An 8,810-nucleotide genomic window follows, 5' to 3' on the forward strand; every position below is an offset into this window, starting at 1 on the left:
ATAGGGATGGGACCTGCACCAGTGGGAGGGAGCTGTGAAGGAGGAAAGGTTTCCACACACTAGAAGCCCCTTTGCGGGCGGAGACTGCGGGTGGCGGAGCGGGGGAGCTTCAGAGTCACTGACGAGAGCACAGCAACAGGGGTGTGGCGGGCAAAGCAGAGAGATTCCCGCACAGAGGATCGCTGCCGACCAGCATTCACCTGCCCGAGAGGCTTGTTTGCTCACCTGCTGGGACGGGTGGGGCCTGGGAACTGAGGCTCGGGCTTCGGTCGGATCCCAGGGAGAGGACTGGGGTTGGCTGTGTGAACACAGCATGAAGGGAGCTAGTGTGCCACAGCTAGTCGGGGGGAGTCTGGGAAAAAGTCTGGAGCTGCCGAAGAGACAAGAGACTTTTTCTTGCCTCTTTGTTTCCTGGTGCACGAGGAGAGGGCATTAAGAGTGCCGCTTAAAGGAGCTCCAGAGACAGGCGTGAGCTGCGGCTATCAGCGTGGACCACAGAGATGGGCGTGAGACGCTAAGGCTGCTGCTGCAGCCACCAAGAAGCCTGTGTGCAAGCACAGGTCACTATCCACACCACCCCTCCTGGGAGCCCGTGCAGCCCGCCACTGCCAGGGTCCCGTGATCCAGGGACAACTTCCCTGGGAAAATGCACGGCACACCTCAGGCTGGTGCAACATCATGCCAGCCTATGCCACTGTAGGCATGCCCCGCATCCGTACCCCTCCCTCCCCCCAGCCTGAGTGAGCCAGAGCCCCCGAAGCAGCTTCTTCTTTAACCCCGTCCTTTCTGAGAGAAGAACAGACGGCCTCAGGCAACCTACACGCAAAGGCGGGTCCAAATCCAAAGCTGAAACACTGGGAGCTGTGCAAACAAAGAAGAGAAAGGGAAGTCTCTCCCAACAGACTCAGGAGCAGCGGATTAAATCTCCACAATCAACTTGATGTACCCTGCATCTGTGGAATACGTGAATAGACAACGAATCATCCCAAATTAACGAGGTGGACTTTGGGAGGAACTATATATATTTTTTTCCTTTTTTCTCTTTTTGTGAGTGTGTATTTTTATGCTTCTGTGTGTGATTTTGTCTGTATAGCTTTGCTTTTACCATTTGTCCTAGGGTTCTGTCTGTCCATTATTTTCTTTTTTCATTTTTTTAATACTTAAAATTTTTTTCTTAATTATTTTTATTTTAATAAATTTATTTTATTTTATTTTATTTTATATTCTTCTTTTTTTCTTTCTTTTCTCCCTTTTATTCTGAGCCATGTGGAGGACAGGCTCTTGGTGCTCCAGCCAGGTGTCAGGGCTGTGCCACTGAAGTGGGAGAGCCAAGTTCAGGACACTGGTCCACAAGAGACCTCCTAGCTCCAAGTAATATCAAACAGAGAAAATCTCCCAGAGATCTCCATCACAACGCCAAGACCCAGCTCCACTCAACGACCAGCAAGCTACAGTGCAGGACAACCTATGCCAAACAACTAGCAAGACAGGAACACAACCCTATCCATTAGCACGGAGGCTGCCTAAAATCATAATAAGGCCACAGACACCCCAAAACACACCACCAGACGTGGACCTGCCCACCAGAAAGACAAGATCCAGCCTCATCCACCAGAACACAGGCACTAGTCCCCTCCACCAGGAAGCCTACACAACCCACTGAACCAACCTTAGCCACTGGGGAAAGACACCAAAAACAACAGGAACTACGAACCTACAGCCTGCAAAAAGGAGACCCCAAACACAGTAAGATAAGCAAAATGAGAAGACAGAGAAACACACAGCAGATGAAGGAGCAAGGCAAAAACCCACCAGACCTAACAAATGAAGAGGAAAAAGGCAATCTACCTGAAAAAGAATTCAGAGTAATGACAGTAAAGATGATCCAAACTCTTGGATATAGAATGGAGAAAATACAAGAAACGTTTAACAAGGACCTAGAAGAACTAAAGAACAAACAAACAGAGATGAACAGCACAATACATGAAAATAAAAATTCTCTAGAAGGGATCAATAGCAGAATAACTGAAGCAGAAAAACGGATAAGTGACCTGGAAGATAAAATAGAGGAAATAACTACTGCAGAGCAGAGTAAAGAAAAAAGAATGAAAAGAATTGAGGACAGTCTCAGAGACCTCTGGGACAACATTAAATGCACCAACATTCGAATTATAGGGGTCCCAGAAGAAGAAGAGAAAAAGAAAGGGACTGAGAAAATATTTGAAGAGATTATAGTTGAAAACTTCCCTAATATGGGAAAGGAAATAGTTAATCAAGTCCAGGAAGCACAGAGAGTCCCATACAGGAAAAATCCAAGGAGAAACACACCAAGACACACATTACTCAAACTATCAAAAATTAAATACAAAGAACAAATATTAAAAGCAGCAATGGAAAAACAATAAGTAACACATAAGGGAATCCCCATAAGGTTAACAACTGATCTTTCAGCAGAAACTCTGCAAGCCAGAAGGGAGTGGCAGGACATATTTAAAGTGATGAAAGAGAAAAACCTACAACCAAGATTCCTCTACCCAGGACATATTTAAAGTGATGAAAGAGAAAAATCTACAACCAAGATTACTCTACCCAGGACATATTTAAAGTGATGAAAGAGAAAAACCTACAAACAAGATTACTCTACCCAGCAAAGATCTCATTCAGATTTGACGGAGAAATTAAAAGCATTACAGATAAGCAAAAGCTAAGAGAATTCAGCACCACCAAACCAGCTTTACAACAAATGCTAAAGGAACTTCTCTAGGCAGGAAACACAAGAGAAGGAAAAGACCTACAAGAATAAACCCAAAACAATTAAGAAAATGGGAATAGGAACATACATATTGATAATTACCTTAAATGTAAATGGATTAAATACTCCAACCAAAAGACATAGACTGGGGCTTCCCTCGTGGCGCAGTGGTTGAGAGTCCGCCTGCCGATGCAGGGGACACGGGTTTGTGCCCCAGTCTGGGAGGATCCCATATGCCACGGAGCGGCTGGGCCCGTGAGCCATGGCCGCTGAGCCTGCGCGTCTGGAGCCTGTGCTCCACAAATGGAGAGGCCGCAACAGTGAGAGGCCCGTATACTGCCAAAAAAAAAAAAAAAAAGACATAGACTGGCTGAATGGATACAAAAACAAGACCCATATATATGCTGTCTACAAGAGACCCACTTCAGACCTAGGGACACATACAAACTGAAAGTGAGGGGATGGAAAAAGATATTCCATGCAAATGGAAATCAAAAGAAAGCTGGAGTAGCAATTCTCATATCAGACAAAATAGACTTTAAAATAAAGACTATTACAAGAGACAAAGAAGGACACTACATAATGATCAAGGGATCGATCCAAGAAGAAGATATAACAATTGTAAATATTTATGCACCCAACATAGGAGCACCTCAATACATAAGGCAAATACTAACAGCCATGAAAAGGGAAATTGACAGTAACACAACCATAGTAGGGGACTTTAACACCCCACTTTTACCAATGGACAGATCATCCAAAATGAAAATAAATAAGGAAACACAAGCTTTAACTGATACATTAAACAAGATGGACTTAATTGATATTTATAGGACATTCCATCCAAAAACAACAGAATACACATTCTTCTCAAGTGCTCATGGAACATACTACAGCATAGATCATATCTTGCATCACAAATCAAACCTTGGTAAATTTAAGAAAGCTGAAATCATATCAAGTACCTTTTCCGACCACAATGGTATGAGACTAGATATCAATTACAGGAAAAAATCTGTAAGAAATACAAATACATGGAGGCTAAACAACACACTACTTAATAACCAAGAGATCACTGAAGAAATCAAAGAGGAAATCAAAAAATACCTAGAAACAAATGACAATGAAAACACAACGACCCAAAACCTATGGGATGCAGCAAAAGCAGTTCTAAGAGGGAAGTTTACACCTATACAAGCCTATCTTAAGAAACAAGAAACATCTCAAATAAACAACCTAACCTTACACCTAAAGCAATTAGAGAAAGAAGAAAAAAAATCCAAAGTTAGCAGAAGGAAAGAAATCATAAAGATCAGATAAGGAGATGGAAGCAACCTAAGGGTCCATCATAGGATGAATGGATAAAGAAGATGTGGCACATATATACAATGGAATATTACTCATCCATAAAAAGAAACGAAATTGAGTTATTTGTAGTGAGGTGGATGGACCTAGAGTCTGTCATACAGAGTGAAGTAAGTCAGAAAGAGAAAGACAAATACCGTATGCTAACACACATATATGGAATCTAAGAAAAAAAAAATATCATGAAGAACCTAGGGGTAAAACAGGAATAAAGACACAGACCTACTAGAGAATGGACTTGAGGATATGGGGAGGGGGAAGGGTAAGCTGTGACAAAGTGAGAGAGTGGCATGGACATATATACACTATCAAACGTAAAATAGATAGCTAGTGGGAAGCAGCCACATAGCACAGAGAGATCAGCTCCGTGCTTTGTGACCACCTAGAGAGGTAGGATAGGGAGGGTGGGAGGGAGGGAGACGCAAGAGGGAAGAGATATGGGAACATATGTATATGTATAACTGATTCAGTTTGTTATAAAGCAGAAACTAACACATCATTGTAAAGCAATTATACTCCAATAAAGATGTAAAAAAGAAAGAAGTAAATGAAAGAGTAATGAAGGAAATGATAGCAAAGATCAATAAAACTAAAAGCTGGTTCTTTGAGAAGATAAACAAAATTGACAAACAATTAGCCAGACATATCAAGAAAAAAAGGGAGAAGACTCAAATCAATAGAATTAGAAATGAAAAAGGAGAAATAACAACTGACACTGCAGAAATACAAAGGATCATGAGAGATTATTACAAGCAACTATATGCCAATAAAATGGACAACCTGGAAGAAATGGACAAATTCTTAGAAATGCACAACTTCCGAGACTGAACCAGGAAGAAATAGAAAATACGAACAGACCAATCACAAGTACTGAAATTGAAGCTGTGATGAAAAATCTTCCAACAAACAAAAGCCCAGGACCAGATGGCTTCACAGGTGAATTCTATCAAACATTTAGAGAAGAGCTAACACCTATACTCTCAAACTCTTCCAAAATATAGCAGAGGGAGGAACACTCCCAAACTCATTCTACGAGGCCACCATCACTCTGATACCAAAACCAGACAAACATGTCACAAAGAAAGAAAACTACAGGCCAATATCACTGATGAACATAGATGCAAAAATCCTCAACAAAATACTAGCAAACAGAATCCAACAGCACATTAAACAGACCATACACTATGATCAAATGGGGTTTATTCCAGGAATGTAAGGATTCTTCAATATATGAAAATCAATCAACGTGATACACCATATTAACAAGTTGAAGGAGAACAACCATATGATCATCTCAATAGATGCAGAGAAAGCTTTCAACAAAATTCAACACCCATTTATGATAAAAACCCTGCAGAAAGTAGGCACAGAGGGAACTTTCCTCAACATAATAAAAGCCATATATGACAAACCCACAGCCAACAGCATCCTCAATGGTGAAAAACTGAAACCATTTCCACTAAGATCAGGAAAAAGACAAGGTTGCCCACTCTCACCACTCTTATTCAACATAGTTTTGGCCACAGCAATCAGAGAAGAAAAAGAAATAAAAGTAATCCAAATTGGAAAAGAAGTAAAGCTGTCACTGTTTGCAGATGACATGATACTATACATAGAGAATCCTAAAGATGCTACCAGAAAACTACTAGAACTAATCAATGAATTTGGTAAAGTAGCAGGATACAAAATTAATGCACAGAAATCTCTTGTATTCCTATACACTAATCATGAAAAATCTGAAAGTGAAATTAAGAAAACACTCCCATTTACCATTGCAACAAAAAGAATAAAATACCTAGGAATAAACCTACCTAAGGAGACAAAAGACCTGTATGCAGAAAATTATAAGACACTGATGAAAGAAATAAAGATGATACAAATAGATGGAGAGATATACCATGTTCTTGGATTGGAAGAATCAACATTGTGAAAATGACTCTACTACCCAAAGCAATCTATAGATTCAATGCAATCCCTATCAAACTACCACTGGCATTTTTCACAGAACTAGAACAAAAAATTTTGCAATTTGTATGGAAACACAAAAGACCCCGAATAGCCAAAGAAATCTTGAGAACGAAAAAAGGAACTGGAAGAATCAGGCTCCCTGACTTCAGACTATACTACAAAGCTACAGGTATCAAGACAGTATGGTACTGGCACGAAAACAGAAAGATAGATCAATGGAACAGGATAGAAAGCCCAGAGATAAACCCACGCACATATAGACACCTTATCTTTGATAAAGGTGGCAGGAATGTACAGTGGAGAAAGGACAGCCTCTTCAATAAGTGGTGCTGGGAAAACTGGACAGGTACATGTAAAAGTATGAGATTAGATCACTCCCTAACACCATACACAAAAATAAGCTCAAAATGGATTAAAGACCTAAATGTAAGGCCAGAAACTATCAAACTCTTAGAGGAAAACATAGGCAGAACACTCTATGACATAAATCACAGCAAGATCCTTTCTGACCCACCTCCTAGAGTAATGGAAATAAAAACAAAAATAAACAAATGGGACCTAATGAAACTTCAAAGCTTTTGCACAACAAAGGAAACCATAAACAAGACCAAAAGACAACCCTCAGAATGGGAGAAAATATTTGCAAATGAAGCAACCGACAAAGGATTAATCTCCAAAATTTACAAGCAGCTCATGCAGCTCAATAACAAAAAAACAAACAACCCAATCCAAAAATGGGCAGAAGACCTAAATAGACATTTCTCCAAAGAAGATATATAGACTGACAACAAACACATGAAAGAATGCTCAACATCATTAATCATTAGAGAAATGCAAATCAAAACTACAATGAGATATCATCTCACACCGGTCAGAATGGCCATCATCAAAAAATCTAGAAACAATAAATGCTGGAGAGGGTGTGGAGAAAGGGAACACTCTTGCACTGCTGGTGGGAATGTGAATTGGTTCAGCCACTATGGAGAACAGTATGGAGGTTCCTTAAAAAACTAAAAATAGAACTACCATATGACCCAGCAATCCCACTACCGGGCATATACCCTGAGAAAACCAAAATTCAAAAAGAGTCATGTACCAAAATGTTCACTGCAGCTCTATTTACAATAGCCCGGAGATGGAAACAACCTAAGTGCCCGTCATCAGATGAATCGATAAAGAAGATGTGGCACATATATACAATGGAATATTACTCAGCCATAAAAAGAAACGAAATTGAGCTATTTGTAATGAGGTGGATAGACCTAGAGTCTGTCATACAGAGTGAAGTAAGTCAGAAAGAAAAAGACAAATACCGTATGCTAACACATATATATGGAATTTAAGAAAAAAAGGATGTCATGAGGAACCTAGGGGTAAGGCAGGAATAGAGGTGCAGACCTCCTAGAGAGCGGACTTGAGGTTATGGGGAGGGGGAAGGGTGAGCTGTGACAGGGCGAGAGAGGGTCATGGACATGTACACACTAACAAACGTAGTAAGGTAGATAGCTAGTTGTAAGCAGCCGCATGGCACAGGGATATTGGCTTGGTGCTTTGTGACAGCCTGGAGGGGTGGGATGGGGAGGGTGGGAGGGAGGGAGACGCAGGAGGGAGGACATATGGGAACATGTGTTTGTGTGTGACTGATTCACTTTGTTGTAAAGCAGAGGCTGGCACACCATTGTAAAGCAATTATACCCCAATAAAGATGTTTAAAAAAAAAGCATCAAATTATAAAGGAAGATAGCAAAGAAAGGAAAAAAGGGACACACAAAAAACGAAAACAATGAACAAAATGTCAATAAAAAGATCTTACCTATCAATAATTACTTTAAATGTAAATGAAATAAATTATTTAATCCAAAGATAGTAGAGTAGCTGAATCAATCAGTAGTGTAGTTGAAGGGATTGAAAAAGAGATCCAACTTTTTGTTACCAACAAGAGACTCACTTTAAGGATATTCAAAGGCTGAAAATGAAAGGATGGAAAGAGATATCCTATGCAAATGGTAACCAAAAGAGAGCTGGGATGGCTATACTTATATCAGACAAAATAGACTTTCAGTTGGAATCTGTCACAGAGAATAAAAAAGGTCACTATTATGATGTGGCCAATTCATAAAGAAGATATAATAATTGTAAATATATATGCACCAAACATCTGGGCACTTAAATATATAAGGCAAATATTAACAGAACTGAACGGAGAAATAAACAGTAATACAGTATTAGTAGGGAACTTCAATACCCCATTATCAACAATGGATAGTTCATCCAGACAGAAAACACTACAGAACAAATGAATATAATGGACATACATAGAACATTCCATCCAACAGCAGCAGAATACATATTTTTTCTCAAGCACACACGGAACATTCTCCAGGATAGATCATATGTTATGGCACAAGTCTTAACACATTTAAGAAGACTGAAATCACATCAAGTATCCTTTTGACCACAATATTATGAAAATAAAAATCATTAACAGGAGGAAAATTGGAAAATTCACAAATACATGAAAATTAAACACACTCTTTAACAAGCAATGGATCAGAAATCAAAAGGGAAATCAAAAAGTATCTTGAGAAAAATGAAAATAGAAGCAAAACATACAAAAGCAGATGGGCTAAAGCAAATGCAGTTTCAAGAGGGAAGTTTATAGAGATAAAAGCCTATATTTTTTTTAAAAAAAGAAAGATCTTAGGTAAACTACCTAACTTAATGC

Source organism: Delphinus delphis, chromosome 20 (genome assembly GCF_949987515.2).
Source record: "Delphinus delphis chromosome 20, mDelDel1.2, whole genome shotgun sequence".
NCBI lineage: Eukaryota > Metazoa > Chordata > Mammalia > Artiodactyla > Delphinidae > Delphinus > Delphinus delphis.